The 15,184-nt window shown below is 39.2% G+C and overlaps 1 pseudogene; it reads left to right on the forward strand.

Moving 5' to 3' along the window:
- Nucleotides 1-10,359: 10,359 nt before the first annotated feature.
- LOC131226988 (CBL-interacting serine/threonine-protein kinase 23-like) overlaps nt 10,360-15,184 on the forward strand; it is a 28,197-nt pseudogene continuing 23,372 nt past the window's right edge.

Below are 15,184 nucleotides of genomic sequence, written 5' to 3' on the forward strand. Positions count from 1 at the left end.
ACTTAATGATCGACGCATCTAAATGATAATCCAATTGTATCTATGCGTAGATCATCGCTAGGACCAACTATCTAACGGTGGGTGTCGACTCTTACGTCCCGTAGTGGCCCCCAAATGGTAGAAAAACTCTCTTAGGGCTAGTATAGTCAAAATCCAGCCCTTAGGGCCATTTACATCAAACCTGACACTATATAAAGGCTTTATTTGGGCACCCCTTCCTCCCATACGAATTTCATGCCCTAGAGCAAGAGAAAAAAAAAGGAGAAAGGGAAAAGAGAAAGAGGAGAAAGGAGAAGAGAGAGAGAGAGAGCTTGGGTTGTGGGTATTGGTGCACCTTCGCCCTCACATCCCATATCTAGTCGTCTCGCCAAAACAAGAGTCATCGCCGGAGTTTTCCCAATAATAAATGGAAGTAAGTGTTGAATTTCATTTGTAATCTAGGGTTTCAACACTTGTTTGTCCCCATTCTCACAAGCTTGTATGCCGCTTAGGTATTTCAATGATCTTTCTCAAAACTCTAACCCAATGAGCGCCATGAGTTGGGCGAAACGTCACAAGGTGCGAACCATTATCCCTAGGTTATCATTTATCAACCCTTGAGGGTCTCAGTTAATGGTGTCTTATGTTGAATGTGTTGTAATAACTAGAACGTTCATATGTCGTGTTTGATTGTATTATATACTATTGGTTAGATATGGATTCTCACATGTTTGATGAAACGTCTAAGTGGTAGAATGTGTTATTTTGTCAATGTTCACATGCTTGATTTATTGCCTAAGTGATTGTATTACTTTATGCATGCCCACATATTAGATTTAATGCTTTAGTGAATGTAATACCCTATGGATGCTCATGTATTCGATGAAATGCCTAAATGGTTGCGTAGTGAAATTTATGCTATAATTATGTGATCTAATGTTAGTTCATAGTGATACTTAGGATTGTTACGATGTTGGGTTAGTTGGCTAACCGCCTGAACTAAAAGGGAGGCCCAAGTTAGGGCGGCCACCCTAGGCTTGTTTGATCAATCCGGGTTAGATACGGACTACCGACAGTAGATGGACTACACGAGATGCTTACACCTAATGTCAATTGTGTTGTAGTTCTCCCAGGTCAATCAAATTAGCCCACTAGTCGACTGATCATGTATGTTCATAATGTATGACACGACTAAATAGAATCTAGAATACTCCATTCCCAATGGATGTGTCCACTCATAACTGTTAATGCGATACAACCCTACTAAGACTTATGAGCTGGCTATGGTGGTATGGGATACCGTGTCCGAGCTGTCGGCCTATGCTGGAGTGACGAGCCTCCTCGTAGTGACTAGTAAGTAATTAAGACTCATGAGCTGGGCATGGTGGTATGGGACACCGTGTCCGAGCTGTCGGCCTATGCTGGGGTGACGAGCCTCCCCATAGTGACCAGTGAGCACTGATGGAGGTGATAAACCCTTGTTCGAACGGCTCCCGTCAAATTACTGGACCGATGGTTTCGTGGTAGAGTACTATTCGAACGACACGGGCGTGAATGGAATTAGGTGACGAGCCCTTTTCTTTTATGTGTTTTAGTTTTATGTGACAAGCCCGCACCTCGAAACTGAGTGATCTTACTCAGTATTGAGTGATGATTCATACCGGGTTGATCCTCATACATTTAGGTATCATACCGTACCTTTAGAATTGTTGATTTATGAGATAAACGGGTGACACCTAAATTTGAATAAATGGACACTGGTAAGAAGTCGCTACGTGCGGCAACAAGCCATGTGATCCAGATAAGGACTCGTGATATAACGTCGGTATCCTAGCTTCACCAATATGCTGGATGAATTGAACTTAATAATTACTTAGGTAACATGATCATTCATCGCACCACATTAGTTTAGAATGTGACGAAACAGGTGTTGAAGTCGCAAGTTGAATAAGTGTTATCATTTGCGAACCAGGTAGTCGAAGTCGCGTGTGAGGGAGTGTTGTTTGGAAAAGGCATGCATCATGTCATATCTTTATATCCACATTTAACGAGAGTATTTAGGAATTGATTGATTTCTTGTTTATCATTAACTTCGCCGATTGTGTTGATAGCATGTGTAACTTAGAACTAATGGAACCACTAAGTTAGCTACTCACTCCCACCTGGGACGGTGTAGGTTCTATCGAGGCCTACGTTATACTCTAGAAAATTTAGAATAAACTGAAATCTTTACACTTTAACTATCTTAGGCATGTATATTGTGACTTAGATAATTCTTATTAAGGTGGACACCACTTTTCAATTGTACTTTGACTGTTTTCCCTATATTTATTAATTTTTGTTATCTCTGCCTCGCTTTGGTTCTGCTAAGTTGAATTTCACAATTCTGATTATTCGTGTGCGGACTTAATGTGAATTAGAATGAAGACGCATGTCCATTTTATTAAGTTAACACCTGGAAACTCGGAATTGAAGTCTATGTACTCGGGTGCCGATTTCGGGGCATTACAATATATATATATATATATATATATATATATATATATATATATATATAGAGAGAGAGAGAGAGAGAGAGAGAGAGAGAGAGAGAGAGAGATGCCCACACACAACTGGTTGGACCATTTAAATTGGTCCAACTAGCTGTGCATTAAATGTCAAAGATTCCTTTTTCATCCCCATGTAATGTACCATGTGTGAGGATATGTTACATTAAGTTTTATATAAGTATGATGAGAATTATGTGTCATAGATCCAACCCGTTCATTAAATAGGGCCTACTAATGAAATTTTATGAACTAAAAATTAGTAAATCGTCATCACCACTAAAGTCACATATGTAACTTGAATATGGACTGTTGGAATAGATGTCTAACAGTTCACTTTTCTTGTAGATGATATCATACTATTGATTACAAAAAATATATATATATTTTTTCCTTCACATGCTTATAATGGACCCTACCTAATTAAGGGACCGAAATTTCCAAGATACGTGGCGCATCACCCGAATATATCACATGTGCACAAATTCTTTAGTCATCCCATTTTCTTTATAAATATTCATCCTTTTATTCTCTTCATTTAATGAGAGATAATGTTAGAAAACCTTTCCATGTGAAAGTTATTTCAATTAACAAAATGAATTTGCTTGCTTGGGTGGACCCCACTATAACATTAACATGAAATCCACCCACCCATTAGGTGATTCACTCATGTTAGACCCAGTGCAAAAATACCAGCCTCATCCCTAGCTCACGTGAACCACATAATTAGAAAAGGTGTAGATAGAAAGCTCTCCCTTCAAACTCTTTCCTTTGGTGTGGCCCACTTGAATAATTTATGGGCCTTTTTTTAAAATTTTTTATTTTTTATCAAGGCTTAATATTTGGTGTGGCAACTAATGGTTGGATTGGATTTTATATTCTCATAATGATAGGGCCTTATAAAAATCAAGGGCAGACATCTTTCTCAACCGTTTCAATTAGAGTTGGGCATCGGTCCAGATCGGATCGGATCCGGGCCAACTCGATCTGATTCGAAATCCTATTGGTCTGACTCGAACTCGAATTGATCCGTTACCGAGTCTGGGTCACCTGACTCGGACTGATCCGAAATGTGGATTGTCTAATCCGATCCGAGCCCGACTCGGTTAGGAAAACTGAGTTGGATCAGATTGGGCTAGGTTCGGATCGGTCCAGATGTGAGTTATTATATATCACGTGTGCAACATTGGAGTGCCTGTATATCAAGTGTCATTCAGAGCAGAAGTATCATACAAGAAAAGCAAGCTCTCATTCGTTTTTCCCTCTTTTTCAATCGTTTTTCCTTCTCTCTCTCCTCCTTTTCAGGTGTCCTTTTTTCTTTTGCTTTCCGCACAAAATGGAGAAAGGAAACCCTAGCTCAGAAATCAAATAGATGTTCCATTTCCAGTTGGTAGAAGATGGAATTGTCAGTCGAGCTATCGATCCTCCATCGGTACATCGCCGTTCCTCTATCTCTCTCTCTCTGTTATTGTTGTAGATTGATGGGAGTATCGTTTCATTGCAGTAATTGTTCGGGTTCTTTTGATATTTGATTTGGATTTTTTTTTTTTAATTTCTGCTCTGAATTAACGTGATTTGGGTGCGAGAGATTGATTGCTGAGATGATTTTTTTTCTTTGGATATTGTTTTGGAATTTGATTGTTGGAAGGCAGCAGACGTAGAGCTTGTATACTTTGATGACTGAGATTCTTGTTGTTAATTAGCAGCACTGGAGTTGTATATGCTTTGACGCATCTAATGGTTGTTGTATTTTATTCGCCGTAGAAATCGATAGTTGGTGCTACCTCCTACTAGTGGTATCTTCTCCATGTTAGAGCTTTGAAGTAGCTGTTACATTGAGAGCAAGGTCCAGATCGGATCCAATCGGATTGGATACCGAATCAGATCGGATTAGGCCCAATCCGAACTCGACTCGAAAAGATTTCGGATCTGGATGGAGCTACCCGATTCGCACCGATCCAGACCGTTGGTTTGGTTCGAATTAGGTCTGATAGGGTCGAATCCACAGAATCGGATTTGAAAAGCCTAGCTTTAGTTTCAATTGATATGGCCCACTTAAATCATAGATTAACTTGATATTTTTTTGCTTCTAAATCCAATAAGGGATTATACATCTAATGAATGAAGTGGATCTCTAAACACATCATGGTGGGCCCCTTACAAAAACAAAGGTGGGCGTACGCTCAAACTATTGTTACTTCCGAAAAAATTGTTAAGTTTCTGTAGCAACTGTAAGTGGATTAAGTATTACCCGAGTAACACCGTGGTGTTTCCCTGACCATGTGCTCATCATGATGTATGTGTTATATATCTACGATGTCCATCGGTTTTTACAGATCATTTTAGTACAAATTCCAAAAAATGAGGTAGATCCGAATCTCAAGTGGACCACACCACAGAAACAGTGGACATTGAACATCCACCATTAAAACATTCCTAGGGCCCACTATGATGTTTATTTTCCATACAGCCTATTCATAATGTCACACAGACGTGGATTAAGGGAAAACACAAATATCAGTTTGATTCAAAACTTCCATGGCCCTTAGGAAGTTTTCAATGGCAGGCATTGAATCCCCACTGATTTCTATGGTGTGGTTCACTTGAGATTTGAATCTACCTTATTTTTGAGTTCATCCCCTAAAATGATCTTGGCAAAATAGATGAACGGTGTGGATGTAACACATACATCATGTTAAGGCTTATAGAATTTTGCCATGTCAACGCATTTGGGACGATATGAACTAGGGCTGAAAGTCAGGCGGGTTGGGTCGGGTTGGTGCTCAACCCTAGCCCAACCCAAGGTTCTTGTACCTCAACCCTAACCCAACCCAACCCAACCTCGGGTTGGGAATTCTCAACCCAAGCCCAACCCAAGCGGGTTCGGTCGGGTTGGTCGAGTGAATACATGCTAATATTTTAATGAATATGTTAGTTTATTATATTTTAATACACATCTTATTTTTTATATTTATAATTTTATTAATTACATATGTTGTTATTTATCATAAAGAACTTCATTTATTCTAAACAAACAAGCTAAAATATAGGACAACTACTCATTTAAAAGTCGTGTTGTGTAGCACACAATCTATTTGGGAGAGAGAAATCCAACATTTCTTGTTAGCTTGAGTCATCAGAAATGATATGGACCAATGAGATCCGACAACACCGGAATTTCCTATCTCTTCGACACATACAATCTGCACTCAATTATAATTTATAAGTAACTTATATATTGATCGGGTTCGTGTTGGGTCGGGTGATCCAAGACCTCAACTCGAGCCTGACCCAAGATTTATCAGGTTGGTGTTTGTATAGCCCAAGCCTAAGATTGGCCACAATAGATCTTGCCCAAGCCCAACCCAATGTTGGGTCGGTCGGGTTCAACCCACCCAACTTTCAGCCCTAATATGAACTGCACCACGCAACTGGAGTCCAGAGCAGTGACACTTTATACGTTGGAAGTAGATTAGGTGTCGCCTTGACCTCACCCAACATAGTGCCTACTTGACCATGGGGCCAACTTGATAAATGTATTGTATGTCCACGCCATCCATTCGTTTTTCCAGCTACCTTAAAGCATGAATAAAAAGCAAACAGATAAAATCTTAGAGTGGAACCTATGAAAGAGTTTCAATGGTGGGTGTCATTATCACCGGTACTTCCTGTGGTGTGGTCCACTTGAGCCTTAATTTTCCTGATTTTTAGGCTTATACCTAAATGATATGGAAAAATAGATAGACAGTGTGGATAAGACCCATACATCACGATGGCCCCTCAGAGCCCTTGCCTGTTCCCAGCTCGGTAGTGGCACGGTTAGTACCCAAACGACATTCCTCAGGGTGGGAAACAATCCATTTCTAGCGGATTGAAAAGGCCTGTGACATGGGAATTCCTTCCACAGGAAGCCAAGTAGGGCCCACTGTGATATTTGTAACAAATCCATCCCATTCATCCATTTTTTAGATCATGTTAGAAAATAGGACAAAAAATGAAACGGATCCAAAACTCATGTGGGCCGCACGACTGAAAAAAAATGGGTAAGGGAATGACCACCGTTTAAACCTTCCTAGGATATACCATAATGTTTATATGCCATCCACACTATTCATAAAGTCATTTCTACTAGGATGAACTAAAAAACAAAAATATTAAATTGATCAATAACTTTTGTAACCCACAAATGTTTCAATGGGTAAACGTTCAATCCTCATCTTTTCCCGACGTGCAAGTTTTGGATCTAACTCTTCTTCTTCTTTTCTTTTTTCTTTTTTTTTTCTTTTTTTTCTTTTTTTTTGCATGATCTAGCAAAAATGACCCATGTCCTAACATGATTTAGCAAATTAAATTGATGAGAGAGTAAATTTATCATAAACATCACGGTGGGCCCTACCTACCTTCCCTTGATAATAAGGCTTTTTTAGGCAATGCACCACGATTTCCAATCGCACATGGATAGAGAGCATTAAATGAGGAAAGATAACATTAAGTAAAGAAGAAGAGAAAGAATAAAAGACTTGTTTTCAAAGAACATGGATAATTAAAGAAATCGTCACTTGCGATGTATTCTTGTGATGCAGCATGTGAGTAAAAAATCCAATCCATTAATCAAGTGAGGTTTTTTGCAAGCGTGTGAAGAATATGAAATATTATTTTTTTTTGTGATTTATAGTAAGATATTTTTCTATAAGAAAATTAGGCTATTAGAAATCCACTTCAACTATCCCAATTCAACTCAAATATGTGATTCCAATGATGAGGATCATTTACTAATTTTTTGCTAATAGAATTTAACAAGTGGGCCCTATTTAATGAATGGGCTGGATTGATGATACTTATTCCTATTGTACGTATATCAAATTTGATGTCACATAGCCTTTTACGAAAGTAATTATACGTGATTAAAGAGAAATAATTTTACTATTTAATACACAGCGAGTTGGATCAATTTGAATGATTCAACTAATTGTACGTAAGCATTTCTCACACACACATACATATTGGCATGCTCACCTACGCACCTACGCACATGTGCAACTTTGCACACATGTCATGGGAGTCGAATCTGAACGGTCCATAAGATGTGGAATCCCATGAAACCTTAGGAGGTGAATTTTCACCCTGATTTAAGATTTTGGTGGGCTATAGCAAAGAGAAATGCAAATTAAGGGAAGAAACTGTTTGTATTTTTCATGGCTCACTGAAGTTTTGGTTCAAAGTAAAAATTGGTACCAGGAGGTTTCATGAGATTCTGCTTCATGTGGACCATTCAGATTTTCGAGACTCACCCTGTATGATGAGTTCTCAAAAAAGTTGACAGAAAAAATAAAAACTAATAATTACGTTTTTTTATATATTCGAGATATATATATATATATATATATATATATATATATATATATATATATATATATATATGTATTACACACACACACCTAGCTCAAGGGGGCGTTTGATTTTTAATTTTTCTTGGTAAATACATGGAATTACCTGGTTATTGTTTACTACACCTGTTTGAAAGTTGACACGAATTACGTTTCAAAAATCGATCCATACAAACGCTTTTATTATGGATTTAAATATGTGGGCCCCACCATGATATATATGTGTTATCCACACCATCCATCCTTTTAAAAAATACATTTTAAGGCATGAGCCCAAAATTGAGGAAAATAAAAAGCTCAAGTGCACCACACCTGAGGAAACAGGGATCATTAAAACGTCAATGGTTGAAAGTTGTTTTCTCCCTAGGGCCTAAAGTGATGTTTATTTGTCATCCAACCCGTTAATAAGGTCACACAGTCATGGATAAAGTGGAAACAAAAATATCAGTTTGATCCAAAACTTACAGGGTCTTCAAGAAGCTCTCAATAGTAGGAGTTCAATTCCCATTGTTTCCAGTAGCGTGGTCCACTTGATCTTTGGATCTACATAATTTTTTTTTGGCTCATGCCCTAAAATGAGTTGGCTAAAGGGATGGACGGTGTGGATAATACAAAAACATCAAGGTGGGCCCCACAATTTAACTTTTTTTTCATCGGGTGACGTGAGAAGTGTTATAAATGAAAGGCAGCAGTCAAATCACCTTGAGAAATCAACAGGAAACACAGAGGTAAATAATTATTACCCATTTACCTCTGTAATTCGATAATCAGATTTTCAAGACTCATCAGGCATAATGAGTTCTAAAAAAAGTTCATAGGTAGTTCATGCAAACTGGTTCGCAGGTGAACATTCCGCGATATATATATATATATATATATATATATATATATATATATATATATATATATATATATATATATATATATATATATATATATATATATATCAGTTGATCTCGTATTTGTTAGGACAAATTTTTTGGGAAATGCCCCCTAAATGGTAATAATTATTTCCTCACTCTTCTCCATGTTTGATTTGATGGCTTACTTTCTTGGTGTAAAAATGTAAAATATTTGTGGGTACCACCATGATTCATATTGTATGCTCACACTGTTCATCCATTATCTCATATGAATTTATGATATGAGCCAAAAAATAAGCATATCCAAAGCTCAAGTGAACCACGCCACATAAAATGTGAACCAAATACTTGCCGTTAAAAACTTCCTGGGGTCACTGTTTCTTTCGGCATGAGCTAGTTGAGTGTTAAATCTATCTCATTTTGTATCTCATGTCTAAAAATGTTGTAGTAAAATGGATGAATGGAGTAGATATATCGGATACATCAAAGTGGGTCCAAAAATTCAAATTACTTCTTTTGAACGGTTTTTAAGAAAGAAATTTCCATGAATATTCAAACAGGAGAAACGGTAATAATTATCCATTTCTAGGTATTTACACCCGCACTTAAAAATCTAAAAAGTCCTAACTGTGGGTGTCATTGTGATGTATGTGCTTTTGCGTACGTGCTGTCCATCTGTTTTGACAGCTATCCTAAAAAAAAGAGGTTGATCCAAATGGTAAGTGAGCCACACAGCAGAAACAGTAGTGATTGAGAGACCATCATTGAAAACTTCACAACCCCGCTGAAATGTTTATACTCCATCCAACTTATTTAAAAGGTTAGGAAATATGGATGAAAGGAATTCACAAATATCTGAGGCTTGATCCAAAACTTTGGTTAGCTATCCGTGAAAACTTTTTAATAATCACCACTGTTTCTTGTAGTACAGCTTGGATGGACACATATATGAAGGTGGCCCCACATTGAGGATTCAACGGAGTCGTGCCCACTTAAAAAAGATAATATTAGGCTCATGAAAAATGATCCAGTTCTCTTGACCCCATTATACCCATATCATGGGTTAGAACAAGAAAATAACATTAATTACATGGTCTGATGTTTCCATAATTTGAACTCCTTTTATAACCATTCATTGTCTGAGCCCTAGATGGATGGTTAGTTTTTTTTACCATGAAAGTAATTCTTTCCCAGCAATCCACGATGGACTTCAACATATAGATGGATTAGATGGTTGACTAGGAGTACTTATTAAAAAATAATCTTATCCGTCCATTTTATAGATCATTAATCAAATAGTTAGAGTTTCCATAGTGGTGTTTTTTTTTTTTTTTTTTATAAAATTTTTACTTCACATGAATTCTCTCTCGACCCAATGGACGACTCAGATTAGTTGATTGGATTGTCCACGTGTTCCAATGCAACCAGGAGAAATATAACTTGCAAGTACTCTTGATATCACGGAAGCATTTCTCTCCTCTCACAGGGTTGGAATTGACAATTTTTTGGGGGTGAAACATCAACTCCCAAAAAATCAGAATTTTCTAGAAAAATCATTTTCCTCAGGTGAAAACAACAGAAAAAACAAAAGCCACGTGTAAATCATCAGGGGCAAAGACAAAACTAAAAATACCAAACATATCCTGCCTGTTTATTTACAGACTGCCGCCTCTTCTCAGAGCTTAATGCATTCCCAACAACGATAAAAACCGCCATTTCCCAATAAAACCGCTCTCCTGCGTTTACGAAATCCGTTTCCGGTTCACCAGCGATTTGAAATCTCCCATTGCAGAACCGCCATACCTCATTTTCAGAACCCAAAACCCGGTTCTGGGTATCTTCGTTTTCTCCGTTTCATGGCCTTTGCAGTTCGTTTTTGCAACATGGTCTTGGACAAATGGCGGTTTTTCGACCCGCCTGACTCGATGGACTGAGGATTCGATCGAAAGATCGGATTTGTTTTTGTGGGTTTTGCTTGAATCGTTCGGAAATGAGTCGGGCGAGTCGGGATTTCAGGAACCGAGTCGGGAAGTACGAGCTGGGGCGAGTTTTGGGGGAAGGGTCTTTTGGGAAAGTGCATTTGGCGAGAGATGTGGAGACTGGGGAGAAGAGGGCGATCAAGGTGATCAATAAGGACCGGACGGTGAAGGTTAGCATTCTCCTGCTGGTGTGTGTGTATTTTATTTTTATGGTGGCCATGAATAGTGGGGCGAACATAGCGAATGGTCCAATTCGATGATTTGGTGGTACATGCATCGCTTGTGTGGAGTGTCAATCTACTCTGGGCTCATGGGTGGTCCCTTTTATTTATTTATGGTGGACCAATTAAAAAGGTATTGACTACCTTGGCCTTTTTTTTTTTTTAGGTTAGCTTGTTAGTACACCCCACTCTCAGTTCACACTTTACTGTTAGCCACCCGCACTAGGGAATCCATACCAAGACCTCGGTGTTGAAACGAGGCATCTTTCACTCAGTCTACCACTTGAGCTATGGATCAGGGTGTGACTACCTTGGCCTTTTTGAATGGTTGGAATTTGCTTGTTTTCTTGGTCTCTTTAATCTAAATTCATTCAATTGAATTTAATTTCGTTGCTTTTAATGGAGCGGTTTGTGAGAGTTGCAGGCTAAGCAGGGAAAGCTGAGAGAAGAAGAGGCTAGGAAGTACTTTCAGCAGCTGATAAATGCAGTTGATTATTGCCACAGTAAGGGAGTATACGATAGAGATTTCAAGGTAACGGTTGTTTTCATGCTTTTATGTTGTTACTAATGCTATGTTTGGTTGTTAAATTTATGGAAATCAAGATTCTATCTAATTAAAAATGCTTGCCTGATCACTCATGGTCATCCGGGGGCATGTTATTCCCTGACGTGGATAAGAGGATTTCAACCCATCCATCAGGTGTGCCGTCTATTGTTTGGACCGGGGCCGAAATTTCAGGCTGACCCAGTACTCCAGTGGGCTGCACCGTGGGGAAGAGTTGAGATGCGAAGTCCCACCATTAAAACCGGACGCGAATAGGGTTGTAGGGGATTCTTGTTCCCTTGACGTGGCTCAATGAAAAAGTGCAGTGTATGTATTAGATGTGGCCAGTAGTGAAAGGGGCAAAATCATCATTTTACATAAGGGAACCTTTTTTCTTTTGACTGCGGGCCCCACATTTGACAAGCGCTCACAACACTTCATTATGGGCCACATCACGAGTTGCGGGCAATTTGTGTCAATTAACATTATCCAAATTGTGTGTTGGGTCCACTGTGGTGTGGATGTCATCCAATCCATTCATTTGACGCACCCCACTAGGATGAAGGGTTCCCGAAAACAGGACACTCCAATACTCATTTGGGCCACACCACAGGAATTTAGAGTTTTTAGTTAAGATTTTACACCACTCACTATGGTGTCGCCTACTTAAGTCTTGGATTGGACTGATCTTTAGTATCCATGGAGAAACTGGTGGGCCTGGTGGCGCAACTGATGGATGGGGTGCATCTGATGCACGTTCTCCTCTCTTGGTTAGTTGTAGGCATGCCCTTCGTATGACTACATGTAATCAGGCTAGTGCAGTGCATATATAATATGGAACTTTTGTATGTCTGATGCCTGAACACACCCTAAATATCTTATTGAGGAAATTTACCAATTTGATGAAATCAAGGTTTGAATTATTGTAACTGAATTTGTGCAGTTAGAGAATCTCCTACTCGATGAGGATGGCAATCTTAAGGTCTCTGATTTTGGTTTGAGTGCCTTGCCACAACAAGTTAGGGTATGTATTTTAGAGCATTGCTAATGAAGAAGATCATGTGATTTCGATCATCCAGTTAGTGTCCGTCAAATGGATGGTTAAAAACAAAGTAGTCTGTGGTCTCTCAAAGTCAATAGCTTGTGTTAAATGGTTAAGATCATCTGATCAAATTGATTTTTGTGGATTTTCTCTATCCACAATGGGTCCCAAGATTTGGACGGTATGGATTGACATGCATGTGGGTCACTAGTGCACTGGGTGAGTTTCCGCCGTTCTATATAGACAATAAAATCTAGAAACATGAGGTTTGCCAAGCCCACACCTGGGTGCAAGGCAGCTCACCTACATGACATAATCTGCTAATGTGTGAGGGAGGGAGAGAGAGAGAGAGGCAATTGTAGCTGGTTCATTGAACGTGGCTGTCTTTTTCTTCTTCTCTCTTTTTTTTTTTTTTGCCCATTTTATAAAATGTTTTTCTGAGGGCCCACTTTTCATTTTACTTCATTTGTCTTTTATTTGCTCTTAGACTGCCCACATTTTCCATGGTAGTGTTTGACCAAAGCTTGAGGCATCGGGAGCCAACAAATGCATGCACTGGATTTGTAAGGATGTGCGCCAGTTTTCCAAATGCATTAATGACATCTGAGTTGTGCCTAAGGTGGACCCCAACCGGCATATGATGTGGTCCAATAATCAGTTCCCCTAACTGATTAGGCATATGAATGATAGATGGTTTCGCATATATGCGGGCCCACCTAATGTATTAATGTAACTGATCTTGTTGGCCAGGTCAACTTTATGGTGGGACACAGTTGATTCAAGGATCAGATGTCTCCTGCATGTAAGAGGTTGGCATGTGTGGCTGTTTGTTGAGGTGCATATGGGCTTATAAAAAGTGACGCCATCCATTCGAACCTTATTTGAATTTTAAGATATTTTTTCATTGACTGAATTTTAAGATCATCTCTAAATTCCTATTCTATCCTTGCTGTTTTAGCTGATCACCTTGACTAGGGGTGCAACTCGGGTTGGTTAGTTCAGGCTGAGGGTCAACCCGAGCCCAACCCGACCTCAAGATGACTCTACCTGCAACCCGACCGGCCCCAAATTCCAACTTGAGGTGCCCAACTGGAAGTCCTCTGTACTCGACCCAACTTGACCCAACCCGAAACAAACACGTGATTATTCCCAACCTGACCTAACCTGATCCGAATTGGCTCAACCTGAACCCAACTTGAACTAAAATCGGATTAGCATTTCCCAACTTGAACCCGAGCTGTGGACCTTGACAATCCGACCCAACCTGACCTGAATTGGGGTTGATTCAATTGGATTAGGGTCAACCCAAAACCAAGTTGCAGCCCTAACTTTAACTATCCTTTTCTCTGTACAACTCATCACATAGCGGTGTGCCAACCAGTCTCCAGCCTAGGTGAAGTAGGAGGATTGATGTCATGTAGGCATGCGGTCGTTGAACTTTCACCAAGCAAGCTTGGGAATCAATCAAACCCCAAATAGCTTGGACAAGGCTATGATGATCTCCTCAACTACCCTTTTTCATTGTTTGGGCCTAAGAATATCACATTAGCCTAGAAAATTCCTAATGTATTCTATTCCACCCATAAGAACAAAAGAAATGCAGATTAGAAGACAGCTTAGAAAACTGTAAACAGAATCTCGTATGCAAGGACTGAACCATTCTTTCTTGTGTCAACTAAACAGGTAATTGTCGACAAGGGATATGATGGGGCGAAGGCTGATATATGGTCGTGCGGAGTTGTTCTTTTCGTTCTAATGGCAGGCTATTTGCCTTTCGACGAGCCTAATATCATGAACCTATATAAGAAGGTTATTCATTTTATATTTGTACATCCATCAGTAGATGCATCTAGTAGTTTAAAGCATGGATACTTTTTAAGTAGCTTTGATTAGATTAGTTTATTATTTTCCAATTTAATTAAACTAGTGGCTGAACGGTTAGTCTCTATGTAACTTAGACATTGTTAGGTCTGTCAATGGGTTGGGATTGGGTCGGATACTGGTTTACCTAGATCCAAAACCGACTAAGAGAATCGGATTTGGGTCATGTCAGAAAACGGGTACCATGCATGAGGTACTGGATCAGAACTCGATTAGATTTGGGCACCCCATTTCCTGTTGGGTCCTTTGGGTTCAGTTCCAAGAATGAAGTAGGATTCATAATCCAGTTTAGATCTCGTGTCAGTGCTAGATTCCGGTCTAGATGATGTTCACATTTGGATTTGGATCCGTACTTGAAACATGCCTTTCGTAAGGTTCTTAAATATTAGTATTAATAAAGGATAAAACTAAAAAGATCCATGCTTCGTGGGTAACTCCATTGGTACCTGACCTGACCCAATTTCTAATCAGACCCGAATTGTTGAACTGATTAGTGGATAGGGTTGTCAATGGACTGGGGCCATGCCCAGCTTCGGGTTGCCAAATCTCAGTCCAAATGCTAGTTTTTGTGCCCAGGATCAGCCGGCTAGCCCCTATGCCACTTGAAAATTCAAAATGTGTAAAAATAAAATGGAGACATTAATTAAAACTAAAATGGGGATCTCAAGGTATTTTAGTCCAAATTAAATGAAAAAATTGCAGTTCCAATTCAATTCAATCATTCATCTTACTAAATCCATAT

This window comes from Magnolia sinica, chromosome 15 (assembly GCF_029962835.1).
Source record: "Magnolia sinica isolate HGM2019 chromosome 15, MsV1, whole genome shotgun sequence".
Lineage (NCBI taxonomy): Eukaryota > Viridiplantae > Streptophyta > Magnoliopsida > Magnoliales > Magnoliaceae > Magnolia > Magnolia sinica.